The following is a 12504-nucleotide window of genomic DNA, read 5'->3' on the forward strand; positions in this document are numbered from 1 at the left end:
TTATAATCCCTTTATTTTGATGACCTCTAACTTTTTTATTTTTCCGTATAAGCGGCGGTATGGGGGTTCATTTTTTGCGCCATGATCTGTACTTTTTTTTGATACCACATTTGCATATAAAAAACTTTTAATAAATATTTTATAATTTTTTTTTAATAAAATGTATTAAAAAAGTAGCAATTTTGGACTTTTTTTTTTCCGTTCACGCCGTTCACCGTATGGGATCATTAATATTTTATTTTAATATTTCGGACATTTACGCACACGGCAATACCAAATATGTCTATAAAATTTATTTTTTACGCTTTTTGGGGGTAAAATAGGAAAAACGGACGTTTTACTTTTTTATTGGGGGAGGGGATTTTTCCCTTTTTTTTTACTTTTACAATTTTTTACATTTTTTTTTGCACTTGAATAGTCCCCATAGGGGACTATTCATAGCAATACCATGATTGCTAATACTGATCTGTTCTATGTATAGGACATAGAACAGATCAGTGTTATCGGCGATCTTCTGCTCTGGTCTGCTTGATCTCAGACCAGAGCAGGAGACGCCGGGAGCCGGAAGGAGGAAGGTGAGGGGACCTCCGTGCGGCGTTCTGAATGATCGGATCCCCGCAGCAGCGCTGCGGGCGATCCGATCATTCATTCAAATCGCGCACTGCCGCAGATGCCGGGATCTGTATTGATCCCGGCACCTGAGGGGTTAATGGTGGACGCCCGCGAGATCGCGGGCGTCGGCCATTGCCAGCGGGTCCCTGGCTGCGATCAGCAGCCGGGATCAGCCGCGCATGACACGGGCATCGCTCCGATGCCCGCGGTTATGCACAGGACGTAAATGTACGTCCTGGTGCGTTAAGTAGCCCCGCACCAGGACGTACATTTACGTCCTGCGTCCTTAAGGGGTTAATGACTTCACTGACCTGTTCTTCTGGGATGTTTTCGTCCCCCACTTGGAGTTGGGTCCACCAAGGTTCAGGACGATTTGTTCCAGGCCCCGGGGCTGCCTGAGCTGTTCGCAGCCGGGCCACCTGTGTCCTAGTGAGGATGTCTTTTGCCCCGATGAGATACAACTGAGCAACTGGTGTATACTTCGGCATAATGGTGGAAGCGTCGGACAGGTTAATTAGACGGACTGGGACTTTCCCATCAGAGACGGTGACCAGACTTCTTGCTGCTCGCACTAAAGGGTGATCTTCCAGCTGCATCAGCTCCAGCAATGCTTGGTAATCTTTGTTCCCAATTCCAGGACACGCACGGCACCATATTATGGTCTCCGTATGAGGCTGCAAGACTACTGACCAGATTTCCTTAATCCGTACTCGGCAAACTTCTCCTTGACGGTTGACAAACTTTTTCTCCGCCTGAAGGATCTTCAAGTGGTGCTGCGCAGCCCGCCGGCCTTAAGGTGAGATGTAGGGGAGGAAAACAGTGTCTCATAATATTCATCCCCAATATAAACTCTACCGCCCCCTTATCGGATACATTGGTTACAATCACTCCCTGTCCTCTGAGTATATGCTCTCCCACTTGAATGGTTGGCTCCCAGTATCCATGTCTGGGTACTGGTTTCCCATTCCCTGTCACTTCTTTAAAATCAACATCGTCAGGTTAACATAACAAATCAGCACTCCAATATTTATAAAAGACATCCTTGGGTATGGTAGACACTTGAGATCCTGTGTCGATTAGGGCCTCCAACTGTACCCCTTCTACAACAACTTTTACATAGGGGCATGGGGCGACGTATAGGGAGAGTCCTGACTTGGAACATGCTGAATCTGGACCTGGTGATGATTCTCCTGAGGGCCAGTCCTCGACCTCAAGGGATTCCCGTTTAAATCCCAACACTGTGTTCTCCAATGTCCAGTCTTATTACAATGGCTACAGAAGGGTCCTGGAGGTCTGTTAGATGGAAAATTACAGGGAGCAGGGACAGGTTTTCTAGGCGGAGGTGATTCCTGGCTAGGCGGATTAGTCCGGCTAGCAAGCTCTTTTACTCTCTTGGTCAGCTGGTTAATGTCCTGCCTAACACTTTGAAGTTCTGAGGCCACAGGGATTGAGGGGCAGGTGGTGATGGTGGGACTGACCTAGTGGACGCCCCTAGTGTCTCTGAGGGAGAGGTGCCAACTCAGCCCCAGACTCAATAACTTGGATGGCTAGTCTCTTAAAAGCGGGAGATGACAAACTAGGGTTCGGTACCGCTAACATTTTAAGTTGGGCTTCGTCCCATTTGTTGTGAGCCCCATCAATAAATCTGTTTATTTAAGATGCCTTTAAGATGGCTGTGCCCGGGGAGCTTCCAGCTTGGTCCAGTTGAGAAATACTTCCCCACTGCAACACCGGGTAGACTTTTCGTTCCTCCCTGCAGGCTAAGGAGGCGTGATTGCAGAGGACTGGCAGGAGCTGTGACTGCTCATGCACGTGGAAAGACCAAGGACTGGCTGTTAACCCTTGCAGGTACACTTTGCAGGAGCAATACAATGTTCTTCCCCTCCCCCTTACATTTTTCAGCGCCCCAGCAAAGCACAAATCACAGACAATGTCCCGTACACTTTTGGGCGCAATATCTGTCGCAGCTTGTGACAATTCTGGACAATTCCTTAAGTACAGTTCTGACTAGGAGAGGACTAGTGGCTTTGTGCCATGGCACACACCCGTATCCTGATAATGGGTGGCCTCACTTGACTTGGTGGGGGAGTGGTTAAGGCACACACCCGTATCCTGTTGCAGGTGGCCTCATGGTTGAGTGGTTAAGGCACACACCTGTATCCTGTGATGCCAAAGTTGTGGTGACCCACGGTGTATGGCGGGACCACAGGGTGTAGCAGTGTAGGTGGTGGGGCCAGATGGTATTAACCCCTGGGGCAATATGTTGTTAACCCCTAGTGTTCATGACGCCAAGATGTGGTTGAATGGTGTAGGGTACCACCAACAACCAACCCAGAAGCGGCATATATTAAATGAAAGTCCAAAGCAGGTTTTGATGCAACTGGAACTTTACTGAAGAAGGCAGTATAACAGTTCTTACAGATTCCACAGAGGTGACCGGGACACAGGGAACCTCTCAGGCTTGCTTGGACTTAAAAAGGTAATAATGATGATGCAGGCCACTGTGCTACTGTTATGACTCTGATAGGGACAGTAGAGACTTGACTTGTAGACATAGAAGAGATTTATAGATTAGATGTGGCTGCAGACTGGTAGGCTTTGACCTAGCTGTTCTGGACTGAACTTGTACAGGACTTGTGCTTGCTTTAGTGTTCAGGAAGTAAGAGAAAGAGAAGAGAGCTAGTGTGGAGACTACAGTAGCGGCAGGTTTACGCAGGTGACACTGATGACAGATTTCCCTTAAAGGAAAACTGTCACATGTACCTGTGGATAGTGCGGGAGACGCTGAACAATTTGAGTCCTACCTTGCCCGGATCCGCTGCACCGTTTGCCCGTTACAGGTCTTTTTCTGTGTATTAAAATTAGCACTTAACTGGCAAAGGCGGGGTTACTGCCTTCAACTGCCACTGTGTTGTAACCGCCGCCCTGCCCGCAGCACCGCCCGGCTAATGAATATTCATATATTGCCTTACTATGTTGTCTCATATCGGCCGAGTCCCGGACGCTACTGCGCACGTGCGGGTTTTCTCACTACACCCGGAAGCGGTCTTCAGCGCTGCTTCATTCGTCTGGAGCAGCGCTGAAGTAAGGGTGTAGGCAGTTTGAGACAACTATATGAGACATATATGGACGATATGAGACAACATAGTAAGGCAATATATGAATATTCATTAGCCGGCCGGTGCTGCGGGCAGGGAGGGGGTTACAACACAGTGGCAGTTAAACACAGTAACCCCGCCTTTGCCAGTTAAGTGCTAATTTTAATACACAGAGAAAGACCTGTAACGGGCAAAAGGCACAGCGGATCCGGGCAAGGTAGGACTCAAATTGTTCAGCGTCTCCCGCACTATCCACAGGTGCCTGTAGATAGTGCAGGACAAAGCATGTGACAGTTTTCCTTTAACCCCTTAAGGACACATGACGTTCTCATACATCTCCATTTCCGAGTCCTTAAGGACACATGACGTATGAGAACGTCATGTGTTTTACCGGCCCCCCGCAACCATCTGGAGCGGAGCCGGTGCCCGATGCCTGCTGAAATCGTTCAGCAGGCATCAGGGCATATCGCCCAGGGGGGTCTTGATGACCCCCCATGTCGGCGATGGCCGCAGATCGCTGGACAATTCAGTCCAGCGATCTGCGGCGGATTCCGGGTCAATCGGGTCTCCAGTGACCCGGTGACCCGGAATTATTGGCTGGTCGGGGCCGTCAGAGACGGCCCCGAACAGCCAGAGCCAGCAGGGGTGAGGTGGCACTGGTGCCACCTCACGATCGCCCTGATTCGTCGGACGGATTACCGGCCGACCAATCAGGGCGCCTGCTGCGGGTGTCACTCCCGCAACCCGCTCCGCCCCTCTTCCGGAGGACGTGAGCGGGTGCGGGACGTGCACCCCGGGTGCTGGGGACCCCGATCCCCGGCGCCCCTGTTGGGATCGGGGCCCCAGGAGCAGCGGCGGCGAGGGACTGACCTGTAAGGCGAGGGTCGTTGGAGGTGAGTGACAGCCTCCTGCTGTTGCTTAGCAACAGCTCCCAGCATGCAAAAAGGGCATGCTGGGAGCTGTAGTTATGCAACAGCAGGAGGAAGACCACCACAACTCCCAGCATTCCCTTATGGGCATGCTGGGACTTGTAGTTTTGCAACAGCTGGAGGCACATTCTTTCTATGGAAAAGTGTACCTTTAGCTGTTGTGTAACTACAACTCCCAGCTTGCACAATCAGCTAAAGTGCATGCTGGGAGTTGTAGCGGTGCATCTGGTGGTTGCATGACTACAACTCCCAGCATGCCCGTTGGCTGTCGGTGACTGCTGAGAGTTGTAGTTTTGCAACAGCTGAAGGCACACTGAGTTAAGTAGCAAACCAATGTGTCTCCAGCTGTTGCATAACTACAATCCCCAGCATCCCCAGCCAAAGTAGTATGCCTCCAGCTGTTGCATAACTACAAGACCCAGCATGCCCTTCCGCTGTCCGTACATGCTGGGGGTTGTAGCTTTTGCAACAGCTGAAGGCACACTGGTTGCAAAACACTGAGTTTGTTACCAAACTCGGTGTTTCACAACCAGTGTGCCTCCAGCTGTTGCAAAACTACAACTCCCAGCATGCACTGATAGACCGTACATGCTGGGAGTTGTAGTTTTGCAACAGCTGGATGTCCCCCCCCCCCCCCCCCAATGTGAATGTACAGGGTACACTCACATGGGCGGAGGATTACAGTAAGTATCCGGCTGCAAGTTTGAGGTGCGGCAAAATTTCTGCCGCAGCTCAAACTGCCAGCGAGAAACTACTGTGAACCCCCGCCCATGCGACTGTACCCTAAAAACACTACACTACACTAACACAAAATAAAATAAAAAGTAAAAAACACTACATATACACATACCCCTACACAGCCCCCCTCCCCTCCCCACTGAAAATGAAAAACGTCTGGTACGCCACTGTTTCCAAAATGGAGCCTCCAGCTGTTGCAAAACAGCTACTCCCAGTATTGCCAGATAGCCGTAGACTGTCTAGGCATGCTGGGAGTTTTACAACAGCTGGAGGCCCCCTGTTTGGGAATCCCTGGCGTAGAATACCCCTATGTCCACCCCTATGCAAGTCCCTAATTTAGGCCTCAAATGCGCATGGCGCTCTCACTTTGGAGCCCTGTCGTATTTCAAGGCAACAGTTTAGGGTCACATATGGGGTATCGCCGTACTCGGAAGAAATTGCCTAACAAATTTTGGGGGGTATTTTCTGCTATTACCCTTTTTAAAAATGTAAAATTTTCGGGAAAACAAGCATTTTAGGTAAAAAAAAATATATATTTTTTTACATATGCAAAAGTCGTGAAACACCTGTAGGGTATTAAGGTTCAAACTACCCCTTGTTACGTTCCCCGAGGGGTCTAGTTTCCAAAATGGTATGCCATGTGTTTTTTTTTTTTGCTGTCCTGGCACCATAGGGGCTTCCTAAATGCGGCATGCCCCCAGAGCAAAATTCGCTTTCAAAAAGCCAAATGTGACTCCTTCTCTTCTGAGACCTGTAGTGCGCCAGCAGAGCACTTTTCACCCCCATATGGGGTGTTTTCTGAATCGGGAGAAATTGGGCTTCAAATTTTGGGGGGTATTTTCTGCTATTACCCTTTTTAAAAATGTAAACATTTTGGGAAAACAAGCATTTTAGGTAAAAAAAAATTTTTTACCTAAAATGCTTATTTTCCCAAAATGTTTACATTTTTAAAAAGGGTAATAGCAGAAAATACCCCCCAAAATTTGAAGCCCAATTTCTCCCGATTCAGAAAACACCCCATATGGGGGTGAAAAGTGCTCTGCTGGCGCACTACAGGTCTCAGAAGAGAAGGAGTCACATTTGGCTTTTTTGAAGGAAATTTTGCTCTGGGGGCATGCCGCATTTAGGAAGCCCCTATGGTGCCAGAACAGCAAAAAAAAAAACACATGGCATACCATTTTGGAAACTAGACCCCTCGGGGAACGTAACAAGGGGTAATGTGAACCTTAATGCCCTACAGGTGTTTCACGACTTTTGCATATGTAAAAAAAAAAAAAAAATTTTACCTAAAATGCTTGTTTTCCCAAAATGTTTACATTTTTAAAAAGGGTAATAGCAGAAAATACCCCCCATATGCAAAAGTCGTGAAACACCTGTAGGGCATTAAGGTTCACATTACCCCTTGTTACGTTCCCCGAGGGGTCTAGTTTCCAAAATGGTATGCCATGTGGTTTTTTTGCTGTTCTGGCACCATAGGGGCTTCCTAAATGCGGCATGCCCCCAGAGCAAAATTTCCTTCAAAAAAGCCAAATGTGACTCCTTCTCTTCTGAGACCTGTAGTGCGCCAGCAGAGCACTTTTCACCCCCATGCGAGGTGTTTTCTGTATCGGGAGAAATTGGGCTTCAAATTTTGGGGGGTATTTTCTGCTATTACCCTTTTTAAAAATGTAAAATTTTTGGGAAACCAAGCATTTTAGGTAAAAAAAATATATATTTTTTTTACATATGCAAAAGTCGTGAATCACCTGTAGGGTATTAAGGTTCACTTTACCCCTTGTTACGTTCCCTGAGGGGTCTAGTTTCCAAAATGGTATGCCATGTGTTTTTTTTTTTGCTGTCCTGGCACCATAGGGGCTTCCTAAATGCGACATGCCCCCCAAAAACCATTTGTCATTCCTTCCCTTCTGAGCCCTCTACTGCGCCCGCTAAAAACTTAACATAGACATATGAGGTATGTGCGTACTCGAGAGAAATTGGGTTTCAAATACAAGTAAAAATTTTCTCCTTTTTACCCCTTGCAAAAATTCAAAAATTGGGTCTACAAGAACATGCGAGTGTAAAAAATGAAGATTTTGAATTTTCTCCTTCACTTTGCTGCTATTCCTGTGAAACACCTAAAGGGTTAATACACTTATTGAATGTCATTTTGAATACTTCGGGAGGTGTAGTTTTTATAATGGGGTCTTTTATGGGGTATTTCTAATATGAAGACCCTTCAAATCCACTTCAAACCTGAACTGATCCCTGAAAAATAGCGAGTTTGAAAATTTTGTGAAAAATCGGAAAATTGCTGCTGAACTTTGAAGCCCTCTGGTGTCTTCCAAAAGTAAAAACTCATAAATTTTATGATGCAAACATAAAGTAGACATATTGTATATGTGAACCCCAAATAAATATATTTTGAATATCCATTTTCCTTACAAGCAGAGAGCTTCAAAGTTAGAAAAATGCAAAATTTTCATTTTTTTCATCAAATTTTGGGATTTTTCACCAAGAAAGGATGCAAGTTACCATAAAATGTTACCACTAAGTTAAAGTAGAATATGTCACGAAAAAACAGTCTCAGAATCAGAATGATAACTAAAAGCATTCCAGAGTTATTAATGTTTAAAGTGACAGTGGTCAGAATTGCAAAAAACGCTCCGGTCCTTAAGGTGTAAAATGGCCTGGTCCTTAAGGGGTTAAGGAGGGTAAACACTGTCCTCCCCATTATGTAAAAGACAAATGGTAAAGTATGTCCTTATCACAAACATGTATTTACATTTCAAGTTTTACTGTCATTGAAATTAACTTTTGACATGTTTCACAGACTTGTCTCAGTGCTGAGACCCCCTCCATTTTCACTCTTCAGCTCAGTGCACTGTCTGATTGATTACAGGATTTAGGCTCCATTATAGTCTATGGAGCCCATCTCCTGCTTTGAGCACAGAGCCGAGGCTGCTACGCTCTTCACCCAGCGATGACGAACAGACAGAGGGGGCCTCAGCACTTACACCCTGACTGATCTTAACTTTTGACATGTCTGTGCAGCTTGTCAAAAGTAAATTTTAAGGGGTATTCCAGTTATGTAAAACTCATCTCATTACCAGAATGGGGCCCTGTCCTCCCACCCTACTCACCAGTCCTTGTCTTCTTCCCTGTGCGCTCTGGCCCCCACATTTGGTGATACACTTGTGGTGAACAGGAGTGACGGCCTGCTAAGCCAATCACTGGCTAAGGCGGGATCTCAGTGGAGCGCTCAGCAGAGCAGTGTATATATAGTGTATGTACATTATATATATAGATATATATGTCTGTGTACAATGTCATGTATGGCAGGTATGCTATGTATATGGGTGTACATGACGTGTTGAATATGTATTTATTTATATAGGATGTTTACCTATATGATGTATGGTGTACATACAATGTATATGATTAGATATAAAGTATGTGTGTATGGTGTTTATTCATCTATATATCCAGGTGTGTGTTGTATACATATGAAGGTATGGAAGGTGTGAGTGTATTTATATGTGTGTGAACTGTGCATAGATTTGTATATACATTGGCCCTGACTTACTAAGAGTGGAGTGGAGTTTTTGACAGGTTAAAACGTTATCGTTAAGTTAATGATTAAAGCAAAGGGCCACATGAAAAATCCATCGATTGTCCATGTGGTCCTTAGTGACCGATAATCGAGCCCTGTAATTGGCTCTTTAAAGAAGTGCCAACCTACAAGATCAAAGATCATTTACAGTGCTTTCCGGCCATGTTATAGGGACTTGAGCCCGAACCCACACTTGCCGCACTCCATGAAACACTGTAGGAATGTTTTTCCTCTGATTTCTTATACTGCTCATTTCCAGCTTAAATTTTTTTGTTTTTGTTTTGTTTTTTGTTTTTAAATCAGTAATGTCTGAAATAGAAGTACTTTTTTAAAGCACTGTAGATAAATATCCAGGATATTTATATAGAGAGAAGAGTAAAAGATTGCATGAGTGAGTAAATGAGGCATAAACAATGAAACTGACAAAGAGGAATTGCTTACTTTCATAGAGAAAATAAGACTATCAAACATTGCAGCAATATATAGATGCTACTTTCAAGCCTGACACATCGAATACAAACATTTTATTAGATGTAAAACACAGATATATTTCAGCATAGACAGAACATTGACACGTTTAGCTTAATATGTAGCAAAACTATTAATAAAAATGATATTTTTGTCAGGATGAAGCAATTTATGTATTCTAATTCTTTTTTTTAATGCTTCACATAAACTAGTCTACACAAAACTAGACATACACAAAAGAGAAGGCAGCTAATTTACTATTCAAAAATGCATACTACTTAAAGGAGTACTCCACTGGAAAAAAAAAATTTCAGCAACTGGGGCCTGAAAGTTAAACAGATTTGTAAATTACTTCCATTTAAAAATATTAATCCTTCCAGTACTTATCAGCTGCTATATGCTCCACAGGAAGTTCTGTACTTTTTGAATTTCCTTTCTGTCTGACCACAGTGCTCTCTGCTGACACCTCTGTCCATGTCAGAAACTGTCCAGAGCAGGAGAGGTTTGCTATGGGGATTTGCTCCTACTCTGGACAGTTCCTAAAATGGACAGAGGTGTCAGCAGAGAGCACTGTGGTCAGACAGAAAAGACATTCAAAAAGAAAAGAACTTCCTGTGGAGCATATAGCAGCTCATAAGTACTGGAAGGATTAATATTTTTTTAATAGAAGTAATTTACAAATCTAAAGAAAAGAAGTGATATTCGGCACTGCTATTATAGGCTCTGGCGGGCAGTCGTGTATGACGCTTGTACGGAGAAGTATAGTTAGAGATGTGGTGGTGCTCTGATACTTGGCAAAAAGTTCATATCTTCAAAAGGCAATGAAGGAATAGAATGAATCGGCAACTCACCAGTCTTCTCTTCTGAAAAGGTTCCTTTATTCAAAACATACTCACAGCATGAAATGCAAATAGGGAGAGGGATCGGTGCAGGGGGGGTAAAATGTAGTAGGCGACAGATTCTGTTTCACTCGTTATACGAGCTTCATCCGGCCGGATGAAGCTCGTATAACGAGTGAAACAGAATCTGTCGCCTACTACATTTTACCCCCCCTGCACCGATCCCTCTCCCTATTTGCATTTCATGCTGTGAGTATGTTTTGAATAAAGGAACCTTTTCAGAAGAGAAGACTGGTGAGTTGCCGATTCATTCTATTCCTTCATTGCCTTTTAATTTACAAATCTGTTTAACTTTCTGGCACCAGTTGATAAAAAAAAAAAAAAAAAAAAAAAAAAAGTGGAGTACCTGTCATCAAACTATATTTTCTAAACTAACTCAGATTATATTCACTAACTACTCCTAACACCCCTCCTGCCCTAAAAAAAAAATCGGAGCTTTTAAAAGCTCTGTATCATACCGTTCCCTTTGCTCCCATAGTCTAAGCTCCCTGAAGGAGAAAGTGGGTGTTCCCCAGCCGGCATGAGAAGACTGTGAGAGCTGTGCCTCGCCATGTCCCAAACACACTTCCTGAGTTTGGACTTCTGCATGTCAGGGTGGAGACCAAACTAAGTGTTTGACTTGCGGCAGGGAACAGAACAGAGACACCTAGTGGTCGTTTTTTCAATCACATTAAAAATATATAAAGTTTGAGAATTTTAACAGCAAGTAAATACAAAGTGTCTTATAATTACATAAGGAACAATATATTAAACGTTTAGTTTTGTGACAGGTACTCTTTAACAATAATGTAAGCCACATAACACAACAAAAGGTGGCAACTAAGCACACCCTTAAGCAGACATATGTAAGTAAAAAAAAAAAAAGTACACAAGATATGAATCACAGTCTGTATAGATCTCTGGCCAAAAATTACACCTGGACAATAATTCAAAGTGCACAGTGCTGGTGTAAAGTGTGGAAAATTAACAAACAGGTTCTACAATGCCAATGTTCAAAGCAAATAACAAAAGGAAATGGTAAGGAAAAATGCAGACTTTGTGATGATTTGGAGTGAAATTTGCCTTCACTATTGATATCAGAAGGGAAAAATCCATTACAAATATTAACATCCTAAAGTCACTACCTGACTGGTATTATGATGCCCTGTGGATATTCCATGCAAAATCCCATGCTGAAAATCATTGTAAATCAGCTGTATTTACCTTAAAGGGGCACTCTGCCCCTGGACATCTTATCCCGTTCAAAATATTGATGTGGAATTCTGCACAGACATTGTTCCGAGTGGGCATCGCCTAAGGGAAAAGAATGAAGGGGAGGTCTAACCCCACCAATAATCAAGTGTTAAGATGGAAATGAAATGCCCCTTTAATTCCATTGAACATGTGATAAGTGTTAAGCCCACAGGGCTGTATTTGTGGGAGGGGCGTGGTGCCTGACGTTCGGTGTGTGGGTGGCGTTCACGGATCGGCAGTTTGGGGCGAGGTGCAGGCATCCTGATATTTTGAATTTCTCGGCTGATTGCTGCTGGCCTGGATTGCGGTGTGTTCGACCGGCGCAGCAGCACATGCAGGAGGGTTTTGTCTTGGAGGCTCTGTTTGGGCTCCTTTCCGCCTGTTTAATGCAGCCACTCAGGTGTCTGTTCGCGGGTCACTGTGGGCATGCATTGTGTGGCTGTTCTGTGCCGTGTCTTGTTCTGTGCTGTATCTCCCTTCCACATAATACCCTGTTATCATTTCTGCTTCTGAAACACTGTAGACCTATTTGTCTATGCCCTCGCTTGAAGCACAAAACTTACATTTGAAGCGCTGTAGACACATTCCTCTGAGCCCATGCTCAGTGAGCTGCTCTCCCTGTGATAGCCCAGCCCTAAAATAAAGTTGGCCAAACCGGAGCACATGGTGCCCTGTCCTGGGCGGAACCTCGCCTCTGTTGACTACCCAGATCAGTCCGATGCTGTCCTCCATACCGTACACTGCAACATAGATTATCACACGGTAGCAGTTATACTATTCAAGGATGGGGACGGGCATCCCACAGGTTTATTCAGTATGGCTGATCAACAGTGTTAAAGGACACCTACTATAGAATCTGGTGGACATCACACTAAATGCTAGACACTGGAAACAAGATACAGAAGAGCCTACTATTAGATCCTTTGTAGTACCATTCA

The 12504-nt window shown here is 44.6% G+C and overlaps 1 protein-coding gene and 1 long non-coding RNA gene across 2 annotated transcripts in view; one reads left to right on the forward strand and one right to left on the reverse strand.

Annotated features, from left to right (window-relative positions):
- Positions 1 to 3620, reverse strand: part of LOC130281675 (uncharacterized) — a 44674-nt gene extending 41054 nt beyond the window's left edge. The window contains exon 1 of the long non-coding RNA XR_008846076.1: positions 3417 to 3620. This is a non-coding gene — a long non-coding RNA (uncharacterized LOC130281675). The remainder of the gene's footprint in view (positions 1 to 3416) is intronic.
- The window catches only part of SEZ6L (seizure related 6 homolog like), a 447519-nt gene that overhangs the window by 258866 nt on the left and 176149 nt on the right, over positions 1 to 12504 (forward strand). The window lies entirely within an intron of this gene.

The sequence above is a fragment of the Hyla sarda genome, chromosome 1 (genome assembly GCF_029499605.1).
Source record: "Hyla sarda isolate aHylSar1 chromosome 1, aHylSar1.hap1, whole genome shotgun sequence".
In the NCBI taxonomy this organism is placed as follows: Eukaryota; Metazoa; Chordata; class Amphibia; order Anura; family Hylidae; genus Hyla; species Hyla sarda.